Genomic DNA, 14,583 nt, shown 5'->3' with positions numbered 1-14,583 from the left:
CTGTCTGTATTACCTGTCTGTATCAACCTGTCTGTATTACCTGTCTGTATCAACGTGTCTGTATCACCTGTCTGTATTACCTGTCTGTATCAACCTGTCTGTATTACCTGTCTGTATCAACGTGTCTGTATCACCTGTCTGTATTACCTGTCTGTATCAACCTGTCTGTATTACCTGTCTGTATCAACGTGTCTGTATCACCTGTCTGTATTACCTGTCTGTATCAACCTGTCTGTATTACCTGTCTGTATCAACGTGTCTGTATCACCTGTCTGTATTACCTGTCTGTATCAACCTGTCTGTATTACCTGTCTGTATCACCTGTCTGTATCACCTGTCTGTATTACCTGTCTGTATCACCTGTCTGTATCACCTGCATGTGAGTCTGTATCACCTGCATGTGAGTCTGTATCACCTGTCTGTATCAGCTGCATGTGTGTCTGTATCACCTGCATGTGAGTCTGTATCACCTGTCTGTATTACCTGTCTGTATCACCTGTCTGTATCACCTGTCTGTCTCAACGTGTCTGTATCACCTGTCTGTATTACCTGTCTGTATCAACCTGTCGGTATTACCTGTCTGTATCAACATGTCTGTATCACCTGTCTGTATTACCTGTCTGTATTACCTGTCTGTATCACCTGTCTGTATCAACGTGTCTGTATCACCTGTCTGTATTACCTGTCTGTATCAACCTGTCTGTATTACCTGTCTGTATCAACGTGTCTGTATCACCTGTCTGTATCACCTGTCTGTATCACCTGTCTGTATTACCTGTCTGTATCAACCAGTCTGTATCACCTGTCTGTATCACCTGTCTGTATCAACCTGTCTGTATTACTTGTCTGTATCACCTGTCTGTATCACCTGTCTGTATCACCTGCCTGTATCAACGTGTCTGTATCAATGTGTCTGTATCAACGTGTCTGTATCAACGTGTCTGTATCAACATGTCTGTATTACCTGTCTGTATCAACATGTCTGTATCAACGTGTCTGTATCACCTGTCTGTTTCAACGTGTCTGTATCAACGTGTCTGTATTACCTGTCTGTATTACCTGTCTGTATCACCTGTCTGTATCAACGTGTCTGTATTACCTGTCTGTATCAACCTGTCTGTATTACCTGTCTGTATCACCTGTCTGTATTACCTGTCTGTATCACCTGTCTGTATCACCTGCATGTGAGTCTGTATCACCTGCATTTGAGTCTGTATCACCTGCATGTGAGTCTGTATCACCTGCATGTGTGTCTGTATCACCAGCATGTGAGTCTGTATCACCTGTCTGTATCACCTGCATGTGAGTCTGTATCACCTGTCTGTATCACCAGCATGTGTGTCTGTATCACCTGCATGTGTGTCTGCATCACCTGTCTGTATCACCTGCATGTGAGTCTGTATCACCTGTCTGTATCACCTGCATGTGTGTCTCTATCACCTGCATGTGAGTCTGTATCACCTGTCTGTATCACCTGCATGTGTGTCTGTATCACCTGCATGTGTGTCTGTATCACCTGTCTGTATCACCTGCATGTGTCTGTATCTCCTGTCTGTATCTCCTGTCTGTATCACCTGCATGTGTGTCTGTATCACCTGTCTGTATCACCTGTCTGTATCACCTGTCTGTATCACCTGCATGTGAGTCTGTATCACCTGTCTGTATCAACTGCATGTGTGTCTGTATCACCTGTCTGTATCACCTGCTTGTATCACCTGTCTGTATCACCTGTCTGTATCACCTGTCTGTCTCACCTGTCTGTATCACTTGTCTGTATCACCTGTATGTATCACCTGTCTGTATCACCTGTATGTCTCAACTGTATGTATCACCTGTATGTATCACCTGTCTGTATCACCTGTCTGTATCACCTGCATGTGTGTCTGTATCACCTGCATGTGAGTCTGTATCACCTGCATGTGTGTCTGTATCACCTGTCTGTATCACCTGCATGTGAGTCTGTATCACCTGCATGTGTGTCTGTATCACCTGTCTGTATCACCTGCATGTGAGTCTGTATTACCTGCATGTGAGTCTGTATCACCTGCATGTGCTGTATCACCTTGTCTGTATCACCTGCATGTGAGTCTGTATCACCTGCATGTGTGTCTGTATCACCTGCATGTGTGTCTGTATCACCTGCATGTGAGTCTGTATCACCTGCATGTGTGTCTGTATCACCTGCATGTGAGTCTGTATCACCTGCATGTGAGTCTGTATCACCTGTATGTGTGTCTGTATCACCTGCATGTGTGTCTGTATCACCTGCATGTGTGTTTGTATCACCTGCATGTGTGTCTGTATCACCTGTCTGTATCACCTGTCTGTATCACCTGCATGTGTGTCTGTATCACCTGTCTGTATTACCTGTCTGTATCACCTGCATGTGTGTCTGTATCACCTGTATGTGTGTCTGTATCACCTGTCTGTATCACCTGCATGTGTGTCTGTATCACCTGTATGTGTGTCTGTATTACCTGTCTGTATCACCTGCATGTGTGTCTGTATCACCTGTATGTGTGTCTGTATCACCTGCATGTGTGTCTGTATCACCTGTCTGTATTACCTGTCTGTATCACCTGCATGTGAGTCTGTATCACCTGTCTGTATCACCTGCATGTGAGTCTGTATCACCTGCATGTGAGTCTGTATCACCTGCATGTGTGTCTGTATCACCTGCATGTGAGTCTGTATCACCTGCATGTGAGTCTGTATCACCTGCATGTGAGTCTGTATCACCTGCATGTGTGTCTGTATCACCTGCATGTGAGTCTGTATCACCTGCATGTGTGTCTATATCACCTGCATGTGTGTCTATATCACCTGCATGTGTGAATCTGCATGCTTCAGTCAATTCATAATGAACACTGAAATTGACTGGATTGACTGGAATGTAAATGGATTTGACCCCAACCCTGGCATGCAGCCACAGACATCATCAATCTAATGTATCTCTGCTCCCTGATGACTACAATCCACCTGTCAGGTCTGGGAAGACGGTTGCTGACACCCAGCACTACTTCCTCTTCCACTCTCCTACTCCACTACTCCCTCTTCAACCCTCCGACTCCCTATTCCACCCTCCTACTACCTCTTCCACCCACACCCTCCGACTCCGTCTTCCACCTTCCTACTACCTCTTCCACCCCCAGCCTCCTACTACCTCTTCCACCTTCCTACTACCTCTTCCACCCCCAGCCTCCTACTACCTCTTCCACCTTCCTACTTCCTCTTCCACCCCCAGCCTCCTACTACCTCTTCCACCCTCCTACTACCTCTTCCACCCCCACCCTCCTACTACCTCTTCCACCCCCAGCCTCCTACTACCTCTTCCACCCTCCTACTACCTCTTCCACCCCCAGCTTCCTACTACCTCTTCCACCCTCCACTACCTCTTCCACCTTCCTACTACCTCTTCCACCCCCACCCTCCTACTACCTCTTCCACCTTCCTATTTCCTCTTCCACCCTCCACTACCTCTTCCACCTTCCTACTTCCTCTTCTACCCCCACCCTCCTACTACCTCTTCTACCCCCACCCTCCTACTTCCTCTTCTACCCCCACCCTCCTACTACCTCTTCCACCCCCACCCTCCTACTACCTCTTCCACCTTCCTATTTCCTCTTCCACACCCCCACCCTCCTACTACCTCTTCCACCTTCCTATTTCCTCTTCCACCCTCCACTACCTCTTCCACCTTCCTACTTCCTCTTCTACCCCCACTCTCCTACTACCTCTTCCACCTTCCTACTACCTCTTCCACCCCCACTCTCCTACTACCTCTTCCACCCTCCTACTACCTCTTCCACCTTCCTACTACCTCTTCCACCCTCCTACTACCTCTTCCACCTTCCTACTACCTCTTCCACCCTCCTACTACCTCTTCCACCTTCCTACTACCTCTTCCACCCCCACCCTCCTACTACCTCTTCCACCCCCACCCTCCTACTACCTCTTCCACCTTCCTATTTCCTCTTCCACCCTCCACTACCTCTTCCACCTTCCTACTTCCTCTTCTACCCCCACTCTCCTACTACCTCTTCCACCTTCCTACTACCTCTTCCACCCCCACTCTCCTACTACCTCTTCCACCTTCCTACTACCTCTTCCACCCCCACTCTCCTACTACCTCTTCCACCTTCCTACTACCTCTTCCACCCCCACTCTCCTACTACCTCTTCCACCTTCCTACTACCTCTTCCACCCCCACTCTCCTACTACCTCTTCCACCTTCCTACTACCTCTTCCACCCCCACTCTCCTACTACCCCTTCCACCCTCCTACTACCTCTTCCACCTTCCTACTACCTCTTCCACCTTCCTACTACCTCTTCCACCTTCCTACTACCTCTTCCACCCTCCTACTACCTCTTCCACCCTCCTACTACCTCTTCCACCCCCACCCTCCTACTACCTCTTCCACCCTCCTACTACCTCTTCCACCCTCCTACTACCTCTTCCACCCTCCTACTACCTCTTCCACCTTCCTACTACCTCTTCCACCCTCCTACTACCTCTTCCACCCCCACCCTCCTACTACCTCTTCCACCCTCCTACTACCTCTTCCACCCTCCTACTACCTCTTCCACCCTCCTACTACCTCTTCCACCTTCCTACTACCTCTTCCACCCTCCTACTACCTCTTCCACCCCCACCCTCCTACTACCTCTTCCACCCTCCTACTACCTCTTCCACCCCCACCCTCCTACTACCTCTTCCACCCCCACCCTCCTACTACCTCTTCCACCCCCACCCTCCTACTACCTCTTCCACCTTCCTATTTCCTCTTCCACCCTCCACTACCTCTTCCACCTTCCTACTTCCTCTTCCACCCTCCTACTACCTCTTCCACCCTCCTACTACCTCTTCCACCCTCCTACTACCTCTTCCACCTTCCTACTACCTCTTCCACCCTCCTACTACCTCTTCCACCCTCCTACTACCTCTTCTACCCCCACCCTCCTACAACCTTTTCCACCTTCCTACTACCTCTTCCACCCCCACCCTCCTACTACCTCTTCCACCCCCAGCCTCCTATTCCAATACTCCCATTTATGGGCCCTGGTCAGAAGTAGTGCACTATATAGGGGATAGGGTGTCATTTGGGATGTAGATATAGATCCCCTGTAATCACTGTTCCAAGTACATCCTGTGTCAGACTTGGCTGTCTATGCCATCCAATGATGAAATGCTGGTGAACAGAGATGCTTGCTCGGTAGATGAGGTGTTCTAGAAGGGGCTGTTTTAGCTCTGCCATCTAAGGGCACCATGACACAAGGACAGGGGCTGCATTCCTTGGCAGGGCAGACTGAGAGGGAGGAGGCATGGGGAGAAACAGAGATCTCCCAAACTGCTGACAGACAGACAGACATGCTGACCATCCCCCTTGGGTAGAAGAATCTCTCTCTCTCTAACTACATTATTCCAATTAGGGACCTCTCTCATGTCCCTCATTGTCTGTCCCCAAGAGATAATTACGGGAAGCACTGGAACCAACACGGGGACAAACACTGGGATGGGAAAACTGTCCTTTGTCTCTGGATCTAGTCTCTGTCTCTCTAATGAGTTGCTAGATCACAACCTAAAATAGAGCCTTCCAATGTCCCATGTTGTTGTTGTTGTTGTAGTAGGGGGCAAAAGATCGTGAGACCTGGCATCAGATTAAGGCTCTAAACATGGAGTGTAACATATTGAACTTTGTCATACACTGTCCGATCCAGCTGAGTCTCTTATAGGGAGGTTCCCTGTTACTTTCAAACCCAAGCTCTGAGCAGGACTAGACAGGATGAGACTGGCTCTGAGCAGCACTAGACAGGATGAGACTGGTTCTAAGCAGGACTAGGCAGGATGAGACTAGCTTGGAGCAGCACTAGACAGGATGAGACTGGCTCTGAGCAGGACTAGACAGGATGAGACTGGCTTTGAGCAGGACTAGGCAGGATGAGACTGGTTCTAAGCAGCACTCGACAGAATGAGACTGGTTCTGAGCAGCACTAGACAGGATGAGACTGGTTCTGAGCAGCACTAGACAGGATGAGACTAGCTTTGAGCAGCACTAGACAGGATGAGACTAGCTTTGAGCAGCACTAGACAGGATGAGACTAGTTCTGCCCAAAACCTTCTCCCGTAGCCGGACAGATATGTTTGAAGGGAGAGAGAAGAGGGTGTGGAGGAAGTGGATGCTTTTTTCGCCTCAATGTACTTGAATAAAAACACAGGAAACCCCTAGCAAATTGAGGAAATGATTTAGGGCCCGCTTCCTGCCTGTCTGCTGACTTTTCCCTCTACAGATCTTGTCAATACGGAGCAATCATATATGGGGATACCCAACACACACTCACAGGCACACCTACATTTAGGCCTACACACTCAATGCATCCTCTGGCAAGGCCTTAAACAACCTCTGTTATAAAACAGCGGTTCCCTTCGGCACCAAGGTTGCCTCTCCATTGGGATATTATTGGCCCTTTTCTCTAGCAAACCTCTTGAATTTCACTGCCCTTATGTAAGTGTTCACTTTGGCTGACTTTTTATTTTCCTGAAAAGAGTGCCTCCTCTTTGGCTGGTGGCCATGTCTTGGACCTCTCAACTCTTGAGCCGGCGGCTGCAGACTCCTGGCATTGAGCTTCCCCATGGTGCCGTGAATAGATTGGATCTTTGACAGACACACATTCAGAATGGAGTGGTATGCACTGGACTGGTCAAGGGAAGTGATCATTTGTTAGCTGTTGCATTGATAGTGAAAGAACTCAAAAAGAGCCATGGAAATGCGCTTTTGTGTTTCTTCTTATGAAGCCTCTGAAACGAATAGGCGTGCAACACAGTCCTCTTTTTGTTTCCATTAAGATGCAACATAAAGACAGACACCACTGCAATATCATCAGGTACATGCACATGTGTTATAATGAACAAAATGAATTAATATTACTAAATGGGGAAATTGGCTGCAAGGGGGCTCAGATTAAAAAGTCATACCGCAGAGAACAATGAGGTTGTTCCCAAATCCTGTGTGTGTGTGTGTGTGTGTGTGAGTGAGAGAGAGAGGGGGCACAGCTACCATCTTTCCTCTCCATCTTTGAAAAAGTGAATTTCATCGGGATGCATTCCTACAATACAGATATGAGCATGTGTAGACAACAACAAAACCCTATTTCCTGATCAAAGATCCTATACAGCCTCTAGCAAGTACTGGAACACTGTTCTTCTTTAACATATCTAATGACTAAAGGTTAACCATTAAAAATATTCATGGTCCCCAATGGAGAAGAAGAATGGAGCCGGCGGGACAAGTACTCTGGAAAAGCACCACAAAGACTGAGAGCAAGAGGAGGAGGGAGAGAGGAGGAGAGAAAGAGAGGAGGGAGAGAGGAGGAGAGAAAGAGACGAGAGGAGAGGAGAGAGGGAGGGGGAGAGAAAGAGAGGAGAGGAGGGAGAGAGGGGGAGAGAAAGAGAGGAGAGGAGGGTGAGAGGAGGAGAGAAAGAGAAAAGGGAGAGAGGAGGGAGAGAGGAGGAGAGAAAGAGAGGAGGATGGAGAGAGGAGGAGAGGAGGGAGAGAGAAAGAGAGGAGAGGAGAGGAGAGGAGAGGAGGAGAGAAAGAGTGGAGAGGTGGGAGAGGGGAGGAGAGGAGGGAGAGGGGGAGAGAGGAGAGGAGGAGAGAAAGAGAGGAGAGGAGGGAGAGGGGAGGAGAGGAGGGAGAGGGGGAGAGAGGGAGAGAGGAGGAAAGAGAGGAGAGGAGGGAGAGAGAAAGAGAGGAGGAGAGGAGGGAGAGGGGGAGAGAAAGAGAGGAGAGGGGGGAGAGGGGGAGAGAAAGAGAGGAGAGGGGGAGAGAGGAGGAGAGAAAGAGAGGAGAGGAGTGAGAGGAGGAGGGAGAGAGGAGAGAAAGAGAGGAGAGGAGGAGAGAAAGAGAGGAGAGGAGGGAGAGAGGAGAGAAAGAGAGGAGAGGAGAGAAAGAGAGGAGAGAGGAGGAGAGAAAAAGGAGGGAGAGAGGAGAGAAAGAGGAGAGGAGGGAGAGAGGGGGAGAGAAAGAGAGGAGGAGGGAGAGAGGAGGAGAGGCGGGAGAGAGAAAGAGAGGAGAGGAGGGAGAGGGGAGGAGAGGAGGGAGAGGGGGAGAGAGGGAGAGAGGAGGAGGGAGAGGAGGAAAGAGAGGAGAGGAGGGAGAGAGAAAGAGCGGAGAGGAGGAGATAAAGAGAGGAGAGGAGGGAGAGGGGAGGAGCGAAGGGAGAGGGGGAGAGAGGGAGAGAGGAGGAGAGAGAGAGGAGGAGGGAGAGAGGAGGAAAGAGAGGAGAGGAGGAAGAGAGAAATAGAGGAGGAGAAGATGGGGAGAGAAAGAGAGGAGAGGGGGGAGAGGGGGAGAGAAAGAGAGGAAAGGAGTGAGAGGATGAGGGAGAGAGGAGAGAAAGAGAGGAGAGGAAAGAGAGGAGAGGAGGAGAGAAAGAGAGGAGAGAGGAGGGAGAGAGGAGAGAAAGAGGAGAGGAGGGAGAGAGGGGGAGAGAAAGAGAGGAGAGGAGGGAGAGAGGAGGAGAGAAAGATCGGAGAAGTGGGAGAGAGGAGGAGAGAAAGAGAGGAGAGGAGGGAGAGGAGGAGGGAGAGAAAGAGAGGAGGAGGGAGGGAGAGAGAAAGAGAGGAGAGGAGGGAGAGAGGAGGAGAGAAAGAGGAGAGGAGGGAGAGAGGGGAGAGAAAGAGAGGAGAGGAGGGAGAGAGGAGGAGAGAAAGAGAGGAGGGAGAGAGGGGGAGAGAAAGAGAGGAGAGGAGGGAGAGGGGGAGAGAGGAGGAGAGAAAGAAAGGAGAGGGGGAGAGAGGAGGAGAGAAAGAGAGGAGAGGAGGGAGAGAGGAGAGGAGGGAGAGGGGGAGAGAAAGAGAGGAGAGGAGGGAGAGAGGAGGAGGGAGAGGAGAGGAGGGAGAGAGGAGAGGAGGGAGAGGGGAGGAGAGGAGGGAGAGGGGGAGAGAGGGAGAGAGGAGGAGAGAGAGAGGAGGAGGGAGAGAGGAGGAAGAGAGAAAGAGAGGAGGAGAGGAGGGAGAGGGGGAGAGAAAGAGAGGAGAGGGGGAGAGGGGGAGAGAGAGAGGAGAGGGGGGAGAGGGGGAGAGAAAGAGAGGAGAGGGGGGAGAGAGGAGGACAGAAAGAGAGGAGAGGAGTGAGAGGAGGAGGGAGAGAGGAGAGAAAGAGAGGAGAGGAGGAGAGAAAGAGAGGAGAGGAGGGAGAGAGGAGGAGAGAAAGAGAGGAGAGGAGGAGAGAAAGAGAGGAGAGAGAAGGAGAGAAAGAGAGGAGAGAGGAGGGAGAGAGGAGAGAAAGAGGAGAGGAGGGAGAGAGGGGGAGAGAAAGAGAGGAGAGGTGGGAGAGAGGAGGAGAGAAAGAGAGGAGAGGGGGAGAGAGGAGGAGAGAAAGAGAGGAGAGGAGGGAGAGGAGGAGGGAGAGAAAGAGAGGAGGAGGGAGAGAAAAAGAGAGGAGAGGAGGGAGAGAGGAGGAAAGAAAGAGGAGAGGAGGGAGAGAGGAGGAGAGAAAGAGGAGAGGAGGGAGAGAGGGGAGAGAAAGAGAGGAGAGGAGGGAGAGAGGAGGAGAGAAAGAGGAGAGGAGGGAGAGAGGCAGAGAGAAAGAGAGGAGAGGAGGGAGAGGGGGAGAGAAAGAGAGGAGAGGGGGAGAGAGGAGGAGAGAAAGAGAGGAGAGGGGGGAGAGAGGAGGAGAGAAAGCGAGGAGAGGAGGGAGAGAGGAGAGGAGGGAGAGAGGAGGAGGGAGAGGAGAGAAAGAGAGGAGAGAAAGAGAGGAGAGGAGGGAGAGGGGGAGAGAAAGAGAGGAGAGGAGGGAGAGTGGAGGAGGGAGAGGAGGAGGGAGAGAGGAGGAGAGAAAGAGAGGAGAGGATGGACTGAGGAGCAGAGAAAGAGAGGAGGAGGGAGAGAAAGAGAGGAGAGGGGGGAGAGAGGAGGAGAGAAAGAGAGGAGAGGGGGGAGAGAGAAGGAGAGGAGGGAGAGAGGTGGAGAGAAAGAGAGAGGAGGAGAGAAAGAGAGGAGAGGGGGGAGAGAGGAGGGAGAGAGGGAGAGAGGAGGAGAGAAAGAGAGGAGAGGAGGGAGAGAGAAGGAGGAGAGAAAGAGAGGAGAGGATGGAGAGAGGAGCAGAGAAAGAGAGGAGAGGAGGGAGAGAGGAGGAGAGAAAGAGAGGAGGGAGAGAGGAGGAGAGAAAGAGAGGAGAGGAGGGAGAGAGGAGGAGAGAGAGAAGAGGAGGGAGAGAGAAAGGAGAGGTGGAGAGAAAAAGAGGAGAGGAGGGAGAGAGGAGGAGGGGGAGAGGAGGAGAGAAAGAGAGGAGAGGAGGGAGAGAGGGGGAGAGAAATAGAGGAGAGGAGGGAGAGAAAGAGAGGAGAGGAGGGTGAGAGGGAGAGAGAAAGAGAGGAGAGAGAGGGTGAGAAAGAGAGGAGAGGTGGGAGAAGGGGAGAGAAGAGAGGAGAGAGAGGGTGAGAAAGAGGAGAGGAGGGGGAGAGGGGGAGAGAAAGAGGAGAGAGAGGGGGAGAAAGAAGGTTGAGAAAGAGGAGAGAGAGAAAGGGAGGAGAGGAGGGAGAGGGAGGAAAGGAGTGAGAGAGGGGGCGAGAGAAGGGGAGAAAGAGGAGAGAGAGAGGAGAGGAGGGAGAGAGGGAGGAGAGGAGTGAGAGAGGAGTGAGAGAGGGCAAGAGAAAGAGAGGAGAGGGAGAGAAGAGAAAGGGGGAGAGGAGGGAGAGAGGGAGGAGATGAGTGAGAGAGGGGGCGAGAGCGAGAGGAGAGGAGGGAGAAAGGGAGGAGAGAAGTGAGAGAGGGGGCGAGAGCGAGAGAGACTGTTTCTCTACTTTATCTGAAGGATCAGACATCTTAAATCTCTCCCATCTCAATCAAGGTGTGTGGTTTCAGGAAGGATGAACTTAAGTGGAACCCGTTAGTGACGCACAACCCAGGGTCAGGAGGCTTGAGCTTGATTGATGGAGGACCAGTCTCAATGGCAGATCTAACTGTGACGGCCAAGATGCAGGTTTTATTTAACCTTTATTTGGGCAGGGAGTCCCATTGAGACCAAGGTCTCTTTTTCAAGAGTGCGCTGCATGACAAGACCACCGGCAATTATCCAATACAAGTAATTACAGCAATTACACAATAAATGTTAGAGACAGATACTTCAATCATGTATTGGAACAGTCACAACACGACTCTAGTATTTATTGGACGACATGTCGACACTTCCTGGCAGTTTCCTGCCAGTCCTAGCATGAACTTCTGGTAACACTATGCCTGCCAGTCCTAGCATGAACTTCTGGTAACACTATGCCTGCCAGTCCTAGCATGAACTTCTGGTAACTCTATGCCTGCCAGTCCTAGCATGAACTTCTGGTAACACTATGCCTGCCAGTCCTAGCATGAACTTCTGGTAACACTATGCCTGCCAGTTCTAGCATGAACTTCTGGTAACACTATGCCTGCCAGTCCTAGCATGAACTTCTGGTAACACTATGCCTGCCAGTCCTAGCATGAACTTCTGGTAACACTATGCCTGCCGGTCCTAGCATGAACTTCTGGTAACACTATGCCTGCCAGTCCTAGCATGAACTTCTGGTAACACTATGCCTGCCAGTCCTAGCATGAACTTCTGGTAACACTATGCCTGCCAGTCCTAGCATGAACTTCTGGTAACACTATGCCTGCCAGTCCTAGCATGAACTTCTGGTAACACTATGCCTGCCAGTCCTAGCATGAACTTCTGGTAACACTATGCCTGCCAGTCCTAGCATGAACTTCTGGTAACACTATGCCTGCACTTTAAAAAACAAATCCAATGCAGACATTTTTATCTCAATATCAAATAATTTCTGGTTAGCAATTAAGTACCTACCTTCAATTAAATTGGTAAAAAAATTAGCAAAGAGTAATTTCTCAGGCAAGAATTTTGCTAGGACTGTCTGGGAGTGGTTGTAGGGAGGGGAAAAGTGAACATGTGCTGTTATTGGCAGAGAGGTTTGGAACACTTTTTTATTGGTCGATTGACTAATTTACCACATGGTGATGTCACCAGGAAGGCCACAACTCCCTCCCACCAAAACAGGCTGAAATGTCAGTTTATTGGATTATATATATTTTAAACAGTTCTTACACTAAGGGCATTATACATTTCACAACATTATTACAATCTCAGTGTATAAATATATACAAAAAACATCTAATTGACTACCCTGTGTATTCATGTAGTGTATTCTTCCCTTAGCTCATAGTAACATATCTACTACTGTACATGGCAATGTTTTTACACATTATTTATACACTGGATTCTCAACATAGCTCACTGTAATATCTACTGCTGTACATACTCTTAGTATATATTTGTACACCAAAACCTGAACAACAGTCCAGGACTGATTGTACTTTCAGTTCTGTCAGATGTGTCTCACGTTTGGAAATCAACTAAATCTATTGAACTTATTAGAAAATGTGCTCAAGTTTATCATTATCTGAAGAGGCAATGACACAGGAATGCCCGTCTGTGTGTCTACCACCTTGTGTGGCCGTTACCAATGCTAATGACAGGCTAACCTTTGTCAGGTAGATGGAAAGGGGTTTCCCAAACGTCTCAATTAACTAGTAACAAGCATTTCTGCTGCCCTGTTCAGAGCTAGTAGCAAGCATTTCTGCTGCCCTGTTCAGAGCTAGTAACAAGCATTTCTGCTGCACTGTTCAGAGCTAGTAGCAAGCATTTCTGCTGCCCTGTTCAGAGCTAGTAACAAGCATTTCTGCTGCCCTGTTCAGAGCTAGTAACAAGCATTTCTGCTGCCCTGTTCAGAGCTAGTAACAAGCATTTCTGCTGCCCTGTTCAGAGCTAGTAACAAGCATTTCTGCTGCCCTGTTCAGAGCTAGTAACAAGCATTTCTGCTGCACTGTACAGAGCTAGTAGCAAGCATTTCTGCTGCCCTGTTCAGAGCTAGTAGCAAGCATTTCTGCTGCCCTGTTCAGAGCTAGTAGCAAGCATTTCTGCTGCCCTGTACAGAGCTAGTAACAAGCATTTCTGCTGCCCTGTACAGAGCTAGTAGCAAGCATTTCTGCTGCCCTGTTCAGAGCTAGTAACAAGCATTTCTGCTGCCCTGTACAGAGCTAGTAACAAGCATTTCTGCTGCCCTGTTCAGAGCTAGTAACAAGCATTTCTGCTGCCCTGGCTATAGCATCTGCTAAACTGTGATTTAATCACGATTCTACAATCATGGTCAACGAATGATAAAACGGGATACTCGAAGTTTGGTGCGATAACAGTAATTGACAAGGACACATTTTATTTAAGAATAAAGCCTTTATTTTGTCTTCCCACAGTTCAAGTTTGTCAGAACCACCCAATGACTTGGTGGCATGTAGAGTGAATGAAAGAGGTAGACCATCAGTTCCATCCACCCAGTCATCAGCCTGTACAGTTCCATCCACTGTCATCACCCTGTACAGTTCCATCCACTGTCATCACCCTGTACAGTTCCATCCACCCAGTCAGCCTGTACAGTTCCATCCACCCAGTCATCAGCCTGTACAGATCCATCCACCCAGTCAGCCTGTACAGTTCCATCCACCCAGTCAGCCTGTACAGATCCATCCACCCAGTCATCACCCTGTACAGTTCCATCCATCCAGTCATCACCCTGTACAGTTCCATCCACCCAGTCAGCCTGTACAGTTCCATCCACCCAGTCAGCCTGTACAGTTCCATCCACCCAGTCAGCCTGTACAGTTCCATCCACCCAGTCAGCCTGTACAGATCCATCCACCCAGTCATCACCCTGTACAGTTCCATCCACCCAGTCAGCCTGTACAGATCCATCCACCCAGTCAGCCTGTACAGATCCATCCACCCAGTCATCAGCCTGTACAGATCCATCCACCCAGTCAGCCTGTACAGTTCCATCCACCCAGTCAGCCTGTACAGATCCATCCAACCAGTCAGCCTGTACAGTTCCATCCACCCAGTCATCAGCCTGTACAGATCCATCCACCCAGTCACCCTGTACAGTTCCATCCACCCAGTCAGCCTGTACAGTTCCATCCACCCAGTCAGCCTGTATAGTTCCATCCACTGTCATCAGCCTGTACAGATCCATCCACCCAGTCAGCCTGTACAGATCCATCCACCCAGTCAGCCTGTACAGTTCCATCCACCCAGTCAGCCTGTACAGTTCCATCCACCCAGTCAGCCTGTACAGTTCCATCCACCCAGTCAGCCTGTACAGATCCATCCACCCAGTCAGCCTGTACAGTTCCATCCACCCAGTCAGCCTGTACAGTTCCATCCACCCAGTCACCCTGTACAGTTCCATCCACCCAGTCAGCCTGTACAGTTCCATCCACCCAGTCACCCTGTACAGATCCATCCACCCAGTCAGCCTGTACAGTTCCATCCACACTGTATTACTCCATCTTCTCAACACATAAGGAATCAGTGTGTTGTGAGGAGCCTCTGTACTATGTGGAATAGTCCCACTCCACTTCTAGATCCTTAAGCTTCACAAACTACAAAGTGACCCATAAATAACTAACCCAGTCAGTCAGATAGCCATGAACACATTGTGAATGGGCCCATCAAAAGGCCCATCAAGCTAGGTTCTAATGT

General features: G+C 49.8%; 1 long non-coding RNA gene across 1 annotated transcript; it reads right to left on the bottom strand.

The window, feature by feature from the left end:
* Positions 1-13,261: 13,261 nt before the first annotated feature.
* LOC139401958 (uncharacterized) lies at positions 13,262-13,781 on the bottom strand. Its single transcript, XR_011633191.1, has 2 exons — positions 13,727-13,781; positions 13,262-13,419 (listed from the first exon to the last, which is right to left on the bottom strand). It is a non-coding gene; the product is annotated as an uncharacterized lncRNA (long non-coding RNA).
* Positions 13,782-14,583: the final 802 nt, after the last annotated feature.

This window comes from Oncorhynchus clarkii, unplaced genomic scaffold (genome assembly GCF_045791955.1).
Source record: "Oncorhynchus clarkii lewisi isolate Uvic-CL-2024 unplaced genomic scaffold, UVic_Ocla_1.0 unplaced_contig_1140_pilon_pilon, whole genome shotgun sequence".
Classification (NCBI taxonomy): domain Eukaryota; kingdom Metazoa; phylum Chordata; class Actinopteri; order Salmoniformes; family Salmonidae; genus Oncorhynchus; species Oncorhynchus clarkii.
This window is presented reverse-complemented; position numbering and strand designations above follow the sequence as displayed.